Source organism: Tachypleus tridentatus, chromosome 6 (genome assembly GCF_004210375.1).
Source record: "Tachypleus tridentatus isolate NWPU-2018 chromosome 6, ASM421037v1, whole genome shotgun sequence".
Classification (NCBI taxonomy): domain Eukaryota; kingdom Metazoa; phylum Arthropoda; class Merostomata; order Xiphosura; family Limulidae; genus Tachypleus; species Tachypleus tridentatus.
The window spans coordinates 70,053,347-70,073,811 of record NC_134830.1 but is presented as its reverse complement, the minus strand read 5'-3'; the positions used below and the strand labels follow the sequence as shown (position 1 = coordinate 70,073,811).

Here is a 20,465-nt window from a genome sequence, read left to right as displayed (position 1 = left end):
GTTTGTTTCGATTCTTTGCTACGTGTTCGTACTCTCTGCTTAACGTCCTCTGAATATTACTTCTTAGTGAGGATGATTTATAGCTTGTCTGCCTTAAGTCAGTCTACCTGAATACTGAAATTTATGGTTACATAGGTTCATTTAAATTAATTATATTGAATCATATTCAATATTTGTGAACCCGGAAAGAGGAAAGCAAGAATATTTTTATTTCATCTTAAATTTATTATGTCTTAACTAATTTTATTATTTGTTTGTGTTATCAACGTATGAGGAGATCTTGCTGAGTTATCCCTAACTTAGACAAGTCGTAAAATCTTCCTTTATTAAATACTTTTATGTAATTGGACGTCTGTCACGGCTAAAATTAAAACGAAGATGCGTAGCCACATTGATTTATTTTACCTGTAAAAATATAATATTCGTAAACGTTTAAACTGATTTACGCCAAATCTACAATATATAAGTATATATAAGCACTATAGGGCTCCAGTTTGAAATATTTTTATATTTGTGTTCAACTTTTTCGTGCAGTATCACAATTTACCTGTCGTCTATGATGTTTGTAAACAAATGTAATAAAAAATATGTTTTTAAACATTGTGACATAAAGAATCTGAACACTTGTTCGATTATTTATTTCTGTCTTTAAGTTGGAGTCAAATAAATAATAAACTGGAACAAAGCACGGGCTTTGTTGTGGAAATAAGTCGATTTAAATACTGCCAGGTAAATTTTAAATATTAAATAGTTCTGAGGCATTTAGAAAATATGATATTATTGGTATTATTAAACATATCCGTTAGGTGAATTTAGTGCTATAAAAGCATACTTTTCTACGTATATCTTTAAAACAACTATTAGCGTTTAAAAATTCATACTTCGGGTTAATATGAAAATGACTTTTGTTTGATAGAGCATGGTCACGTGCTATTGCTATGTCCATGTGTGTGGCGCCGTTTAAGCCAGATAAGTTTCTTGGCGAGGTCGCTTATATTTAAATCAGTCTCATTAGTCGACTGATGTATAGCTAACTGGAGAATAATTTATCTTCAAATCTGTAAGCACTCAGTCGTGTCTTGGTTGGCGTCACCGCACTGTTCTTGTTTTTACTTTACTATCTTTAATTTGTTTGTTCATTTTCCATTAATGGTCGTGAATACAGGACAATACGTCCCTTATTATAAGAGTTGGGAAAACATCAGAAACCTCTGTGAATGGCTGTGTTAATTCACCAAGAAATTTCCTTCGTCAATTTAGTATCTTAGCGATATAACAATACGTTTACCATGCACAGCTTCTGAATATTTTGATCACATAAATTGTGCGCTGGGTATGACAGTATATAAATTATGTGGAATACTTAGATAACAAAACATTTTTTTTTTTTTGCGAGATTCGTAATGATCTCTCAAACCTTATGAAATGTAATCAGTAACTTTTAATTAAGAGTTTGGAACTATCTCATCGGTTAAGCATACATACATACATATATATATATATAATGGCTTGAAAGGAAATTAAATGTAATATTATTATACCTTAACGATTACAAAATAGATGTAGGTCGCATCTGCATTTACTTCTGTTTGTTCAGACTATAAATAGAATTTTAACTGAGATATTAAGAACGACAACAAGGTATTCTTTACCCATTAAGTAAGAAAAAAATCAGTAACATTAAGTTAATCGAGTTGCAAAACTAAGGATATTTCCTTAGGAAAATTACTGGCTATAACTACTGACTACCACATATATGTTTAAAATTTTAATTTTAAAATAATTAAGTTGTTTATCATTTTAGAAATAGTCAACGCATTCAAATTAGTTTTTAGCTATTTAATGATACTATTTTTATTTAAAATGCAATAAATCTACTATATTTTCAACATAGTTTCAATTCAAAGAACATTAAACCAACAATGCTCAACAAATCATGGTTAAACGGTAGAAGCCAGCGAAATATTTTATTGTTGTTATTGTTTTACGTTTATATTAATTTATCTGTTGTAGCTCGAACTTAAGGGTGTGTAATAAACAGCATTTCATACCAATTCTATCTTTACAGTTTTTTACACACTTCTGATTTTGAGCCGCAAAAGACGAATGAAGAGTAATGAAATAGAATACCTAGAATTAATCTTTTCTTATACACAATTTTTGAGCCTATTGGTTTTTCAATATTTCGCCAACTTTTGGCGTTTAAACTGTAACTCCAAAGTATTATACTGTACAACATATAAATAGTTTCATAAAATTTTGTGTCTTTAATTGTTCAACTCAAATTATGAGTTCTGGTATTTTACGAAAAGCTTATTGGGCAGTGACTTGTGGGAGGCAAAAGATAGATCTGAAATGCTGTTTATATTGCATCTCTGATTTCGAGCCATAATGGACAAATTAACAAGATCGTAGAAAACTAAAGAAAGCACGTGCTGGTAACCTGTTTTATTACAATGCTAAACACATATAGTTTTCATCAAATCCCTGTTCAAAGACAGTCAAGAACGTCAATCAACATTATGAAACAATACCGAATCTCTTTTGAAAAAACGTATATTAAAAAATCAACATTAAAAAGGAATTTTTGAGCAATTTAATTAAAACACTACATATGGAACAAAAATAGTATTTTGAATTCGGATTTAATATATTAAACTGAATCCAAAGCTGTTCCTGAAATATTAAACTGGATCAGAAGCTACTGTTCCTACTATATCAAACTATCGTCATGGAAAAACAATATTAACCATTAACATACAACTCTCTTATATTATTTAAGAAAATTTAAACATGGATTGATGTATTCGGTACAATTATGAATGAGTCTCTGCAATTACAGTAGCATGGCCTCCATAAAGTATACGAAACAAGATACTGAAGCTATGTTGTCACGTGACTGTTTTGTCGGTGACACAGGATGAAATCTTCCAGTAAAGATTAATTTTAAGCCGGAAAAGGCTTTTTTTTTTTGTTGTTGTTGAGTGAAGTGCGGTAGAAAAATTACAAATGCTCGACTTAATGTTTTAAATGTATTCAACTTCATTATTTATAGCGATAAAACTTATTCGCACCATAAAATCGCTTCTAAAACTGAGATAAAATATCAAAAATGAGCCAAAATGAACCGAACTTACTTGAGAAGCAATGCATAATATGTTTTCTTTATTAATCTAGAAATTCTTATTAGACAGATTAATCTGTCATTTCTTTGCAATCTATTAATGCTTTTTACTGGGTGGAAACATGATAATAATTTTATAATTTTTTTAGCACAGGCTGTACTTCTTAGAGTTCTAAGGACTTTTGCCTTTTTCGTTTTAAATTATTCAAAAGCTTTTTTTTATTCCGTGTTCTTTCAGTATGCATATTTTGTAATACATAAAAGTACTTGATGAGTTGCTTTCAGGATCAAGTGTTTTTAACCTTTGTTAAAACCATTCAATACGTCATTACAAATTATATTCACTAATTTATCACATCATCTGTCGCTAACGTTATAGCAGTTTCAAATAAATTCCTTTTATCTTTTGCAATATTCTTATTACCTAAATTGAATACGTCAATCTTCTCTAAAGCTTTTGCTTTAAGATATAAGTGAATTAATTAATAATAATGTATACCCTTCAGCGTCCAACGTATTAAAACCAGAAAATTTAATATCATTCACTAGCTCATCGCATTACCGTACATCACTATATTTGATGTTAAAGTTTTTGGTATGCAAACTGAAATATGCATATAATACCATATTAATCATATTGATTATTAACTATGCTTAATTTATATGTTGTTATGAAGGTAATAATATTATAATGTAACTTGGCATGAAACAATTTAATTAAAAAAAGACATTTATATAAAGTAATATAGTGAAACTGCCAATTTGTGTTTTAACATAAATTTCGACCAACGGTATAAGAAACCCATTCTATCTACTTCTATTAAGAATTGAATAAAACGTATTGATATCTATCTATAAAATCTTGTCACTGTTAGTTATATACAACATTTAATAAGTTTATTGCAGTGTTATATTGTTAATTGTACGGACACAGAAAATGCAAAGCTAGAGATACACCTTGTCTCACTCATAGTATTATGAAATTTCATTTTTATCTTTTATATTTTTGGTGGTTTCGGCATGGCCAAGTGGTTAAAGTACTGGACTCGTAATCTGAGGGTAGCGGGTTCGAGTCCCCGTCACACCCAACATGTTCGCCCTTTCAGCCATGGGTACGTTGTAATGTTACGATTAATCCCACTATTCGTTGGTAAAAGAGTATCCCAAGAGTTGGCGATGAGTGGTGATGACTATCTGCCTTCTCTCTAGTCTTACACTGCTAAATTAGGGATAGCTAGCGCAAATAGCCCTCGTGTAGCTTTGTGCGGAATTCAAACCAAACCAAATCGTGTTTCCAAATATGTTCACACTGTCAACGGGTACTCAACACAGCTTATGTATGTTTTAACTTAACACACCTATAAATACTTTCAACTCTTCAACCCTAACCTAACCTAATATAGACAATTAATGTTAAGCCTTTTCACATAAAAACTCGGTGACATTACATGAAACGACCAACTAAGTTTTATGTCTCAGAAATAAACTGATATTTCACTATTAGAATTGGTTATAATACTTAGAATATGTTTATAAATGTATACTCACAAACATGCATTCTCTATTTCATTTTTGTCTTTCTCTACACTTAGAAAAAATTATTTGGCATTGATAACTTATTATGTGGATTAAGAACTAACTCATACGTAGACTCAAACTTGTGAAATACTAGTGGTAATAAGACTAGCAAATATCGATAACAGCAAGGATAATCTATATAATTAATAGATGCACTGAAATCATTAATAATTTTATTTCCCGATATTAAACACTCCAAGTTAAACCAATATATTAAGTTCACTAGAATATTCACCAAGTTCATTATTTTTTGTTATTTCTGGTCCATGTAGGTGGTTTTCTTTAACCTTAGACTCAATGTTATTACAATTTTTAGTTCTAAACAACTTCTTGTTTTCTTAAGTACTCAAAACAATTTTTATTCCTAAAATACAACGGTGTGATAGTCACTCTGAAATGTCCTGTTGAAGAGATTTACTAATCCAAACTCCGAATACAAAAAGGTTATCCACATAAGTGTTATATACCCTGAATAATACCTGTTACGTTTATTGAGCTATATGTAACCCTGAATGCGTGGTTGCTAGGATTTGTGCTTTTTAGTTAAATGTAAAATGTTTAACCGAAGTAGTTCGAATTGGAATTTTCAATCTGAACGGAATCTTATGCGTAGAGTTGGTCAAGAGGCCAGGCCATAGCCCTCCCTAATCTTGAATTATCAACAGAGAAAGAAGGCAGCCAGTCAGAAACATTTGCTGGCAAGAGAGCTTTGTCTAGCTCTTTGAACTGAACAGTGGTGTTGACTGTCACTCGTATAAGGCATCACAGAAGAAAGAGTTAAGCGGCCTGTTGAAGTACAGACAAACGTATGTATATGATAAAAGAAACTAATTGTAATACGAAGCTAGTTTTATCATAACGTCGTACATTATGAATTTTCCTATTTCTTTATGCCTGCCGTTCTCATAAAATTTATGTATTGTATTTCACTAAATTCGATAAAATAATTAAATTAATCTGCAAAATATTACGTAATTAACTCATATTTTAAAATATTTATATACAGTTTAGGTTTTTCTACAAAATGAATTCGTTCTTTTATATTCGGGTTTAAGTGCCTTAGCATATGTAAGAAAATTAAAAACAGTTTTGTTGTGAATTTCGCGCAAAGCTACATGAGGGCTATCTGCGCTAGCCGTCTATAATTTAGCAGTGTAAGACTAGAGGAAAGACAGCTAATCATTACTACCCACCGCCAACTCTTGAGCTACTCTTTTACTAAGGAATAGTGGGATTGACTGTCACATTTGTAACGCCCCCACAGCTGAAAGGGTGAGCATGTTTGGTGTGACAGGATTCGAACCTGGGACTCTCAGATTAGGAGTCGAGTGTCTTAACCACCTGGCCATGCTAGGTATTTATGGTGAAACAAATGTGTCCGTACTGAACTATCTACAAATGACTTTTTTAGCATTCATCAGTATCATACATATATATATAGTTATAAAACATCAAATGTCAGCGAAACATACGAACAAAATATATCTTTGTTATCGGCGATTACCCTCAGAAACGTTAACTCTAAGATAAGGAAAAAATTCTCTGAGCACTGAAAAACAGGGAAAGATGAAATTTAAAAGCAGTAATCGAGTGAATATTGCTTAAAAAAGAGAACAGTAAAAAACATGTTGATGAGACTTCCTCACATTCTTCGGTGATCCAGGTCTATTTTATGTTATCCCTGTGAGTCATATTAAAAGCATGTAAGTCTGATGCACAGATGTGGATTGTGGACATATCATAGAAAAGTAAAAAAACGTTATCTAGCATATGATGGTACTCTTACTTCTGACATATAAATATTTTCTTTTGCGACAACGGTACTTAAGCTTGATATATTCATTATCTATTATACATCATGACGTGCTTACAGTCGTATAATCATATTTTTGGAAACGAGTGCAAACTGCAGATGCAAATCAGCGTTCTGACCAACTATAACTATTAGGATCAGAGTTTAGAGGGAATCTTAGAGGAATATGACTGGTCCTTTGCCCTTAACTCCATAACTTTCATATTATAAATTTAGTTAATGATTTATTTGTTTTTAACTATCTTTCTAAATAATTATGAACCGTATGTATATTCAAACCATCAGTTCTTTAGGAAATGTATATTTTCCAAACTTAGGGGCCGTGTATATATTAAAATAGAGACAATTAAGTCCCGATTGGACACAAGAGTTAAGAAAGGATGATCCGATTAGTTACTCTCATTCAAGTATATCAGTTTAAAATCAGGAACGACTAACGAAGAAAACTTTACATAGCTTCACGCAAGCATCCGAAACAAATAAACATTCTCGAAGAGGCATAAAATTATTATGTGTGTTTGTGTGTGTGTTATCACTATTAAATTGCGTAACCTTTACCTTACTTTGGTGATTCAAACAATGTTTCAAAAAATGTTTTGAAAAATTCTTTAATGAATCGGTTAACTAGTTTTAATTTAAAAGGATACTTAAATAAAGTCAGAGTATAGGATTTGATGTGTTATATGTCACAGCCTGAGTACGAATGAAATATTTAAGCTAGAAAAAATTTGGTGGGCAATTTAAAATTTTGAAAATGTTTATAATATAGTATTGTTAATTTGTTAGGGTATTTGTAATACGAATGTAAAATATAAGAATATCAAAAGTCAACGTGGTTGTATTTAAAATACAAATAACTGTATTGTTGTGACTTAGAATTTGGGATAAAATGAAGGATAACGTGGAAGATAAACATCATTGATAATCAAGAAACGAGGTGAAGATTTGCTGATTAATAATTACTTCTATTGCAGGCTAGTTCCACTATGAAGCTTAAATTTTCGTAATTTATATTGTGGCTTCAAGAGAAGGTGGGGCCACTAGGGTGTGGTGTGATTTTGAGAGAGGGTGGACAATAAACTAACTCAAGTTTGTAAATGTGCGAGTTTGCATGCCTGTCTTGTATATTGGCTAATCAGTAGTAACATAAGTCTTACCCATAAGGTTATTGTTATGGATACCAAACAGCGGGCGTTGTTTAAAAAAAGACAAACTGGTCTGTAAAAGCTGTAACAAGTTATAGAGAATCAATTATGTATATAGGGAAAAAAAAGTAACTGAAACCCTGAGGGCGCATGCTCATTTCATTCATTCATAGGAAAATAAAAGCAAAGTAACAAGTTATTCTAATGCTCATGTTTTATCTTTTCAAATGAAATTAATAACTGTAATTTTCGAAATATACTTTATACTCACGTGGTTTAACTAGCATGAATAAAGACCTCTTCAACTGAGGAACAACTATCCCTAATTGCCCGGTATGACCGGGTGGTTAGGGTGCTCGACTGGTAACCTGAGTTTCGTAGGTTCAAATCCCCGTCACAAAAAAACATGCTCTCCCTTTCTGCCGTGGGGACCTTATAATGTCACGATCAGTCCCTCTGTTCGTTGGAAAAAGAGTAACCCAACTGTTGACTGTGGGTAGAGATGACTAGCTGGCTTCCCTTTAGTCTACCGCTGCAAAATTAGGGACGGCTTTGCGCGAAATTTAAAAACAAACAAAGAAACCGTCTCTAATTTTAAACTACCGATTAGGTAGACGGCTAGCAACAATCATCTCTGAGAAATACTTTGTCATCTCTTTAAACAGCGTAGCGGCGATGGCCGTTACTTCTAAAAGTATGGATCTTGTTCAGTAACATCCCGTTTCCAATCCCGGAACCTTCGATACACAAACCAACACGCTGATAACGAGACTGTGCCCGACCCATTTGAGCTGAAATACATAATTCTCGTAAATTTCATGTATGATTTATTACAAAAGTGTATCTCAACAGAAAAAGAACTTATATCGAGATTTACTAAGAACTGTTATTAATATCACCACCTCTCTGTAAATGATTTGCAACTTTTTGCCAAAAGCTTCAAGTAATAATTTACTAACTTTTTTTTTAAGCCTAAAAAGGCTAAATTTGTACTTTTTAGTATGGTTAATTAGTTTCAACGATAATAAAAATTATAGATGAATGTGCTAAAATAATTTTTCTTTGTCAAAATTTGTCGTCCAACTTTCGTATAATTATTTTGTTCATCATTACTGTTTTGTCTCAACTTTCGTTTACTGAGTTGTGACGAAGAAATTTCTGTTTCTAGTATACAGATCCCTTAACATTTTCCTTCTAAAATGTCTTTGATGTTTCATATTAGATAATGCCACACTCCCTCGCTCATTTGCGCATTTCATGTAATTCAAACCTTTGAAACACTTACTGAATGTCTAAGTAATACGGTGTTCCATTTTCTCAAAGTTCCATAATCCTATCAGCGAATAGTTTTTCGTTACATCTGCTTTTTTTTTTATATAGAATGTGTACAGTAGTTGAAATCAAACTATCGCCCACATAATTTACAAACAATGTGCATTTTTAAGTTGTTTCTACAAGTGCAAGGGTAATGTTATGATTGGATAGTTGCGGAAATTGAATAAGTGGATTCCGGTGCTTTCGATTTGACTTCCACAGTTTTACTTCTAATCCAGGGTTTTCACGATTGATGACAGAACGTGTAAGATAATATAGTCTGAACATGTTTTCAGCTTTATATTGCAAACCTTGTGTCACCTATACTAAGTAAATTAAAAACAACAACACAACAATAATAGAGACAATAACGTCAAGAAATAATTAGCAATTGTCTTAATTGAAATTTGAGGCAGTTCTAGATTTGCAGGTAGTTAAAATTTTGAACACAGTAATTATATATCAGTTTGATATTTTCTCAAGCGAAAATTGCCTGTTACCATAAGGTGTTGAACACTAATGTAACTCAGCTGCTTTCATGCTCAGATTCTGTATGATTTATTACCTTGACCTAAACCATGTTTACAATTATGTTCAATATTCACATAACTTGTAATCCAGAAGTTACACTTCTCCATATACTGGGATCTAATTTATTTCGAATTAATGCAGATAGACGTGTAATAAAAATCCAGTAACCAATAACCTTGAAGCTGACTAAATATTTGAGTTAAATCTTTCGCTCTCAATCCGATATCAGTAACTTACAAATACATTTATAATGTGTGTGCTTGTGTATTTTCTTATAGCAAAGCCACATCGGACTATGTTATAATCATGGAACCACTCATTGTATCAATGGGGTCTTGATTTGATTTTTCTAAAACATGCAGTATGCTAAATTTATCTTTGTGATTGTGTGGTGTTACTTATACTAATACACACAAACATTTCATGAACCAAAGAACATTTCGCACCTTACATCAAAATAAAAATTTTGTTACTTATATTTAAATGTGCAGTTAACAAAATCTTAAGTATTTATTTGAACGAAATATCTCTGACTACAGATCTGAACAACTTAGACGACTACTTTTAATTTTTTATTATAACTTAATGTGCACATCAATTGGGTTTAAACCTAACGGAATTAAAGTGAGACATTTTCTAATGTGTGTGTTTATAAAGATGCAAATCTATGTAATCACTATTACTTGATCAAAGAAATGCTGGTTCCAGATCTTTAAGCCGATATTGATACCTATTCTGCACGTTCAGCTTATTACACTTGGCGTAATTACCAGTCACAGTGCTTCAAACCTTGTTCTCTGTATTTCACAGCATCACTTCAATTGGTCTGTATAATGTCGTGTGACAGTTTCAATGTATTTATTTGATTTTAGAGTGCCAGGGCTTTTATAATCCAAGATTTCAACGATTAATGCGTGAACAACGTGTAAAAGATCATAATCTACACAGGTCGCCATCTTTAGCTTTTAACCGATATCAGTAAATTACTAATATAAATATAATGTGTGTATATGTATGTTTTATTACAGCAGAGACACATCGGACTATCTGGTTATCGTGGAACCACACACTCTATGAATGGGGTCTTGAATAAGCCCTGATAACCATGGGAAATATACTGATTAATCCTGCACAGTTGGGTACTTGTTTTAGAAACTGTTCTAAGTGTTACAGATGTAAATAAATTACTCACTTTTATTTTTTTCACACTTTATTATTCATCATCTATGCTTGACAACTTATTATTTATCTTGTTCTTCTCCAAAGTTGCCGAGAACTCTGATGGTGCGGTAAGTCTACGGATTTACAACGCTAAAATCAGGGGTTCGATTCCCCTCGGTGGACTCAGCAGATAGTTAGATGTGGATTTGTTATAAGAAAACACAAACACACACAGAACTCTGGTTTATCATGAGAAGCAATTTTTGTATATCAATGGGTAACTTTTTTCGAATCGTCCATGCTAATGTTATGTATTTAATGTCAATAATATGATAATAAACTGCATTAAATACTTCAAAATAATTGGTTTTGTATACGTTTAGCCTTATAGCCAGTTGGGGACCATAATGATAGGATTAACTCAGCTATAAATATCTTACACTCCAATTGGTAGTTTTTCTTCAATTTCGAAACTTTGGGCTATTAAAAGAAGAAATTCTCATCTTTGCTATCAGACACCCTCATATCAATGATATTGCGGTATCTGGTAAAAAATATTTTAATGATTCTTACAAACGGATTCTGGGAGTACAACTATATATCGTTTAGATGTAGGTGGTTCGAAATTGTTTTACTTAGAGTGAAACATAATGTTAACTTCTATTAGTTCACTATGTGAAATAATGAGGTCACATTTGGATTTGCTAATGCATATGTGCATTATGTTCATTCGGATAACCTTCTATGTTATTGATCAAACTAGAATGATGATTGCGTAAAAAGCTCGAAATTGAAGTATTCAACTGAGCAAAAATATCCAGTACGATCCAGGTGGAATGTTCGTTAATCTCTTGAAAGATACAAAAATCGTCAATTTTTCCGAGTAAGAAAATTAACCATTACTCTTTAATGGCTATTATATCTTTAAATTGGTCCTGATTTAGCGGGGCCTGGCATGGCCTAGCGCGTAAGGCGTGCGACTCGTAATCCGAGGGTCGCGGGTTCGCGCCAGCATCGCGCCAAACATGCTCGCCCTCCCAGCCGTGGGGGCGTTATAATGTTACGGTCAATCCCACTATTCGTTGGTAAAAGAGTAGCCCAAGAGTTGGCGGTGGGTGGTGATGAGTAACTGCCTTCCCTCTAGTCTTACACTGCTAAATTAGGGACGGCTAGCACAGATAGCCCTCGAGTAGCTTTGTGCGAAATTCCAAAACAAATCCTGATTTAGTGGTATACCATGATTTATTTCTAGAATAAAATTACCAAGTTTACTCAAAAACATACTGTACTTCCAGATAATGGTCTAACAACAAGTATATTCAATGATTTGTCATCAAAGTGGTTTGTTCATTAAAATAAATAGTTTGTACACTGACCTAAATTTGTCATCGATAAGATGTACATATATTTCTGGATGTAAGTTAAATCGTTGATCCAAAACCGATGGGAATGCTAATTAAACGACGCGCTGCTCTATGATATCTAAGAAATATTAATTAGCTTTTAACTTAAACGTGTTGCCAAGTATTATCTTTCATAAAATAGGATTGGCATGTTCCATTCACACGTTAATAGCAAAGTGTGGACTATTTGCTTAACAAGTGATCGGAGGGTAACTTTCACAATGCATATGATAATAGGTTCTGATCAAAGTAAGATATATATATGTATAGTTAGATCGAAACTCTAAATCATCTTGGTCAAAACGGTAGCAAAATAAATATACTTTCACCATTTAGGTATCTTAACTTTTAACGATGTATCTGGCCGCAATCCCACGAATATCTTAGGAGCTTAGGCCGTCTTATAAGATTTAAGTTAGTCCTAAATGCATATTTTAGATTAATGCTGTAAAATATTATTTATAATAAAAGTATAATAACAAACAATTAATCAAATAATGAGTGATTACTTTCGGTATACTAACTGGTATAATCCTTACTTTTACTAAGAGTAACAATATGTAAATAATAGAGTATACATAAACTTTGTTGAGTTAATAGCAGCAGTTTTCCAATAGTACAACCAAAAACTAATGTTTACGGAGATACAAAATAATAAAATACTTCTATGATAATATAAAATGTGCAAAGCAATAAGAAGAAAACAATAGGTAAACGTAACGTGTAGAATGTATAAAAAGAAATCTTACCCTCAGTTTTACTTTATCGCCCCCCCCCTGTAGCTCAACTGTAAATCCGAAGGATTACATAACAAAAAACGGAGTTTCGATATTAGTGACTGGCACAGAACTGATAGTCTACAGTATGTATAGCTTTGTGCTCAATAACAAATCAATAAGCGTACATTGGTTTGGTTTGAATTTTGCGCAAAGCTACATGAGGGCTATCTTCGCTAGCCATCCCTAATTTAGCAGTGTAAGACTAGAGGGAAAGCAGCTAGTCATCACCACCCACCGCCTTGGGCTACTCTTTTACCAACGAACAGTGGGATTGACCGTAATATTATAACGCCCCTACGGCTGAAAGGGCGAGCATGTTTGGTGTGACGAAAATTTGAATCTGAAGTTTGCATTAATCATCCTCTGTATAACTGAATAAAATCTTTCAATATATAACAAATCAGGACCTTCAGTCATATTTCATAATGTATTGTGTGTGTATATTTTCTTATAGCAAAGTCAGATCGAGCTACCTGTTGTGTCCACCGAGGGGAATCGAACCTTTAATCGTATCATTGTAAATCCGTAGACTTACCGTTGTCCCACCGAGGCATTAATGTATTGCATAATGAAATAAACAATAAAGAAAGATTATATCGCTAATATATATATATATATATATATATACATATTACGAATACACTTTACACTTTAACGTAGAAAAAATTAAATATACGTTGCAGACTCAGTCACTTACGTCTGAACACATGTTAAAAGAAACGCACGTTTTTTTCTTCTTGTCTTTACATCTAACTTTTTTCAGTTTTAGAATTATATTAAAAATGGATGTCGATTCCATGGCACAAGTCCAGTCAATGTCGATACAAGACAGACTTAAGTTATATTCATTTTGATTACATTTCGACTGTCACAAGGCAATATATCGACAAAGAACGTATTTCACGGTAGAATACGCTGGACAAATAGTGTTTGATGAATGGACAAATCCCACAATGTGTTCTGCGTACCAGCTGTTGTCAACAGAAGCCAGCTTAACGGCGCAACATCCTTTCAATATAATCCAACAAAGCTTCAACTGATCCTAAGTAACTAAAACGTCATCAGTTTGGTGCGAAGTTGTAGCTTTCTGTGTGCGAGAGAGAACTTAATTCAAAATGAAAAAAAAGTATAATTGGTCATTTTTGATAGTGTGGTTCTCTAAAATTTGTTAAAACGAATAACTTATTTCCCAATGTGTGTGTGTGTTTTTACTTACAACAAAGCCACATCAAGCTATCTGCTGAGTCGACCGAGGGGAATCGCACCCCTGATTTTAGCATTGTAAATCCGTAGACTTACCGCAGTACCAGCAGGGGACTGCTATTTTCTAACTTAACGGATATGTAACTGTTTGTAACAACAGTGCTTTCATCTTAGATAGTGGTAAATTTTTAACAGATAAATTCATTTTAAATGGATATACAATTTGATAAATTATCAAACCATTTAAGCTATTTTATAACTTTCTAAATAATAAATATTTCATACAAAACTGTAGGTTTGGACATTTTTAACCGCGAATTTTAATCTTTCGGTGTCACTTCAATATTATGAACGCTTTATCTAGTTTCTATCTTTTATCATCTAGTTTATGACATATTCAGGATAAACACAAAGTTGTCTCATTTCATTTCTTGATTGAAATTCATAAAGTGGGATAATGGGTGCTCAGTTCTTATTTAATTATTAATGTAGGGTTTTATATTAACTGTTCCTACGTCGCCTTAATAAATAACACTATTTCAATTACGTTATTAAGGTTTTATTATTAACTCTCATGCCCACAAATTGGCTGCAGATGGTGAGTGATAGTCAGATTTGGGGTTGTGGTTTCTAGCACCAAATTCCCGATCTCTGTTTGATCTTTCTTGCTAGTTGTCTTGTTCTGAACCAGTGTTATTTAGATTAAGACTGGTAGATGTAATACTTCCAACGTTTAGTAAATATTGCCGATGAGAGTTTGCTTTGAAAATTATACCTTTTGTACTTCCATAAAACCGATATATATATTTGTTGTTGTTGGTACGTTTATCTTTCTATCTAGAATTGATTTGACTTTATGTATATATATTCGTACATATATATAAATATATGAGAACTTATCCACAAACGTTTATACTATTGTTATCTATAAATAACACAGAACGTTGAACAAAGCGATTTTTTCGTGTTTCATTATATGAATATAACATTCCACAAATTCTTGCTTATGCAATATATCAGTCAAGCTTGTATAAAAAATCAGCTTTTTAAAGAAAGCTTCCCAATTGCAACCAATATAGGTACACGTCAACATTTTTATCGTCCTTACAATATAATGTTATAACTGTACGTTTACCATACATTTCGATTAATATTTATGAGTGGCTAAACTATGCACGTTGGAACGTGCAAAATATTGAGGAGGGGATAGCCGTAAATGAATACACATTGTCTGAAAACTAATAGAAATGCTTTGAAATATTATTCAAATATTTCACACAATAAGAAGCACTGTATTATGCACAACAGATACAAATTAAATTGTTTGTTATTGACGACCAAATCGTAAGTTATACAAGTAATAAGAATATTTTAATAATGTACAAATAATAATGTTTCACATGATATACAGATCATACGGAGACAAGAAATTATTAGCAACGTAACATTTAGAATTTGTCAATGAACTGTAGTCAAAGTGTATCAAAGTCGGTAGACTGCATACAGAAAGACTGAACAAAAATTTTCTCAGCAAAATATTCGGACAGTCCATCGATATTCAGGCCCTTAATTTAATTTTTGGGGTCCATGCCCCTCTGCCCCTCCCTGTTTCCTATGTCTATGATACCTAACCATTTTATCTTACTGACGATTGTATGGTATACAAAGGTAACCTTTATCACGCAGGAATATGAGAAAATTCTGTACAAACTAGTCGTTTGTAACCGCATGTAAATCTGATTTCCTATGGAAAACTTCCAGTTTTTTTTTACCGTTCTTGGAGAAAGGCTATTGAACGCAAATTCCTGCCATAGTGACGTATGTTGCAGAACGAAGTTACTGGCGAGTTCCACTGTCACAGTAAGCCAGCCCACTCACTGTAAAATCTCTAACACTGTTTTATTTGAATTCCTCTGTTGACTTTTATTCTGTCCTGCTCTTACTGAATTTCTCCCTCAAGTATTTTCTTTCTTTGTTTTTTTTTTCTTCTGAACCCTCTTTGTGTTACTATCTTATTATTGAAACTTGCGCTCATTACAGGGAGATCGCAACTAAATGATTCGACGAAAAATTAAACTTACTACGCTGGGCTCGTCCCACTTTTTTTCTTATAAATAACGGCAGGAATTAGGACTTTAATCCTCTTTCAGCAGCCGTAAGACGTTTAGTGAAATTACATAAAATTTGGCAGCAGTGTAAGCAAACAAATGACTGATTCATAGTAATCTCTTCGTTTGAAGATAATGTCATTCGTCACCTTTAATCTAAAAAAACCCCAAAAAAAACAGTGTTAATCTCAAAAGATATAAGGATTTAATTGTAAAATGTTTTAGAATTGGAGATAAGCATGTGAACATTACTATGCAGATTAGAAAAATCCCAACACCTTGGAAAAAGTTGAGGTTAACATATGAAAATTAAACAGAAATATAGGCCGATTCTTATAGGTAGAAAAGCACATATACCCTGGGTGCCGCTAATTCATCATGAACAGTATACTAGTAGGCAACACACACTGCAATTTGAATGATACGTGCGTAGTCAGGTATACAGTGTAAATAAAATGACTTTAATCTTTTAATTAGTTTCACTTTTGTTTAAAAAAAACTGTCCAGAAATTTAAAACAAATGTCATCTCTCTTTATTTATGAATTTTTTATTAATTCCATACAGTTAATTAAACTACGTAAAGCTACATTAACAAAGAAGCATATCATATATCAAGCGCGCCGGATAGGTCATCGAACATTTCTGAAACCGGTGAGGTATTGAATGCACTTAGCACTGTATTATTGGACTTGTCTTAATACTTATGTCAAAAACGTGCGTACAAATAATCGATCAACGACGAGAATGCGCATGTTTGATCAAGTATGAAACAGGAGAGATATGTTTCAACATAATTAAGAGTCGCAAAAGTACGAACTACTATCTTACTGATAATTATAATGTGATAAAAATAGAAATCACAATGTCTCCGTTTCGTGTATGATTTGGGAGGGCTGAAAGAGATATTTTTGTAAAGTCATATCAGGAAAGTATTATAGGCGTTCTCAGTCGCATTTCCGTAGCATTAATTAATATCGAATTCACAAAATCTGAACAGTTTTACAACCTAGATTAGTTTCAGTTGCAATGTCCTATACTTCTAAAGTCAGTTTCCTTAGATAGCGTGAAAGGAAGAAAGAAATCATATTTCTCTTGTACAATAAACATGAAGTACGGCGTCATAGAGAAGAAACACAAATACTCTGTGTGTACAAAGCCAAATTAAATTTCAGCTCATAAGACTTCAATTATCTGCAATAGCTATATATATACATATATTACTTTTCATTTGTATTCAGGTAAAGAGCCCTAATATTTTTGTGTATCGATTCCAGAATAACTAAAAAAATGGTTGAAACTTGCTTCAGGTATATTCCGAAAACAATTATTCAAATAGAAGGAAGCATATAACAATCTATATAACTATGAAAAGCAAAACAAAATATAAAAGTCAAAGATAATATTCTGTGTATTAATTTATAGTACATTTTTCATTTCATATATATATTTTTTGTGAAAGTAATTTTTTCCGAGAATTTTTAATCCTAAAATATTTTTTACTAAACTATTTAAAAGGTATGTTTTTATACTTTTACATCTAGTACATGTACATCTGAGATGACATTTTAAACAAATGAAAAAAAACAGAGGAAATTTGAAATTATTTACTTTTTCTACGTATGTTTTGTATCACCACGTAAAGTATATAAAGTAAAATAGAATCCTACAAAATTACAAATGTATATTATCATATGTATAATTCTAAATTAAATAATATTGTAATATTAACTTTTTTTTTCTCCTCTGAAATTTATAGTGTGTTAAAAAACTCCGGTATCATGGGTTGCGTGTTCGTAGACATTTACAGAAATGTCCGCTCTCAAAACTGATATAGCACAATTATCTTTAATTATCTTTAATCTTTAATTATATTATAAATTAATACTTTTAATGTTCAGTATCATTCTATGAAAAAAATATGCAAAGAAAATACAATAGCAATGTTAATTTCCTCAGAATTAAATGACAACCAACATACGCACCAATATATACGTAAAAACACACACACCAAACATCTCGCGCTCTTTATTCCACATAGAAACTGATATTTCAGTCATATATATTTATATTGAGACCAAAATTCAGTTGACGCAATTGAAGTTAAATAAAACAACAGATTTATACTATGCTATTTAGAACAAAGGTTTTTAAATTTTAAATTGCGTTAAGTTTGTGGTTAAGTATCTATATTCTATAATTACGTTAAGTTTATGGTTAAGTATCTATATTCTATAATTACGTTAAGTTTATGGTTAAGTATCTATAGTTACGTTTGAGTTATTCTCAAACAACGTCGTTTTTATTTGTACTGAATTCTAAAAAAATTAAGAGGTTTAAAAACGTTGTTTTAAAAAAATGGTGATATAGTTTCAGGGTAAATTTAGTTGAGAAACAATTTTTAAATATAGTATATAGATATTTGTTTGTCTATGTGTATGCGCAATATACAACACTTAAGATTTTTTTCTAAATAAATATATTTAATATGTAAACTAACTTTGAATTCTGGTATATATATATAGATATTCACAATAGACGATACTCCCATTTTTAAGATAAATATATTTACTTTGTTAACTAATATTAAAAACAGCTATTACATATTTTTTCATTAATTTTTATCAAGTATGTAAGATGTTATCTGTAAATGTTTTATACATGCTACCATTAATACAGAAACTATATCTGATAATTTCTTCTCCTGAAGTCTGGCATATAATATTTCAGACATACCTTACAACCAAACGATTAATTTTGTAAATCAAAACTGTACTATATATTCATTTCTTACACGTATGATGAATACGAGATTTTCTCCTAAAGGTTTCACCCAGTAAAATATCTCTTCTATGTACGTTATTTTTTCCATGTAAACACAATTAGAAATGATTAAATAGTTACAAGTATAACTCTTTTTCCAAGCATTTATCGAATGGAAAAATCTTCCTGGAATTTTATTACATTTACTATTAAGAGTACGAAATCAACCTGTTTTTGTTTTTTGACTATTTAAATATATTTGAAATTCTACGTTCTTAGTGCTACAATTAGTGTATCTTTAAACGTATTTATTTCTTTAATTGGAGCCTTTTTTAGTTCTAAAAGAAATGAATTACATTTATAATGTCTAGACATAAAATATTTAATGGTTTTAATTGCAATTATATGTTATCTTACGTTTGGTTGTTGGGTATAAATATACAAACATTAGTTATTTTTTTACTTTCTTAGTAAAGCAAAAATAATACACAGTTTAACTGCTTAGTTGCTGAATACGAGTGTAACAGATTTGTTCTGATTGGATATTTTGTTTTGGTGACAAAACTCCAACGTGTAAGTAAAGTTTTCGTGTGCGTATGCTGCCATTATTGTACTAAATTGAGTTATTTCACGTTAAAATGTTCTTACCATTCAGACATGAACAGACAGTGATTTCCAGTAGGAAATTTTCGAAGTTTTTGGCTAAGAGCCAAAGCAGTTATGACATTCAGCTCCCGTCAGTAATGAAAGAACGGTAATGGTCATTATACGATATTAAACTGTTGGAGTTCAACTGGAGTAAAATGGCACATTATCTGATTGCTTTTGTGTTGTTGTTTTTCTGGTAGGTTAGTTTAAATAATTAAGTGAACTTCTGTTGTTTAGCCTAAATCCACATAAAGCTTATTTAATGAAAACCTATATCATCGACCTAGTCGGGCTCATGAGAACTGACATTGCTCGAAGCTGCAGTTCTCTGCTGATCATGATATTGGTTTTCTTACCTGATACGAGCTTATTTGTTATCGTATTACCATCATTACACACTATAACCGTACTATATTCACTGTTTGTTCACAAGTTATAATAAACGTTCGGAATGCATCGGAAATTCTGTAGGTGTTAGTATTTTATTAATAAAACTACATAAGGACATTCCAGGTGATAAATTTAGTTAAACATTTTTTACCTAAGATCGTAGTTAGTAGGGGCTTTAAGTAACGGACGATGTTTTTTTTTTCTTTAGATGTTAATGAAGTAAATTTTAAATCACGAAAGTACAAGTTTACTGTTATTAATATTAAAATATTTTATTATGTTCGCCCTCCATATAGATGTTTTTTAAACGTACAAGAGAAAAGGTAAGAAAAAGTACTAAACATTTTGGGTGAGGTCATGGAACAGACAGGCACTCGAACATAATAAGACAAAACAAAATGAGTTGGTGCGAAAATTTCAAAAGTGGACTATGACTGAAAGGTCAGCTGACAAATATGTAGTGATGCTAATATCTTATACGTAACAAAATCTATTTAATACACATAT

At 31.7% G+C, this 20,465-nt stretch overlaps 1 protein-coding gene across 5 annotated transcripts in view; it reads left to right on the top strand.

Moving 5' to 3' along the window:
- Positions 1-20,465, top strand: part of LOC143252765 (uncharacterized) — a 132,283-nt gene that overhangs the window by 49,712 nt on the left and 62,106 nt on the right. The window contains exon 3 of one of the 5 annotated variants that reach the window (XM_076505424.1): positions 5,368-5,508. The exons of 3 other annotated variants lie outside the window; for them this stretch is intronic. The gene's annotated coding sequence lies outside the window, so the exon portion shown is untranslated. Of the gene's footprint in view, positions 1-5,315; positions 5,509-20,465 lie in introns of all 5 variants that reach the window. One more of the 5 variants, XM_076505423.1, reaches the window with a different exon arrangement.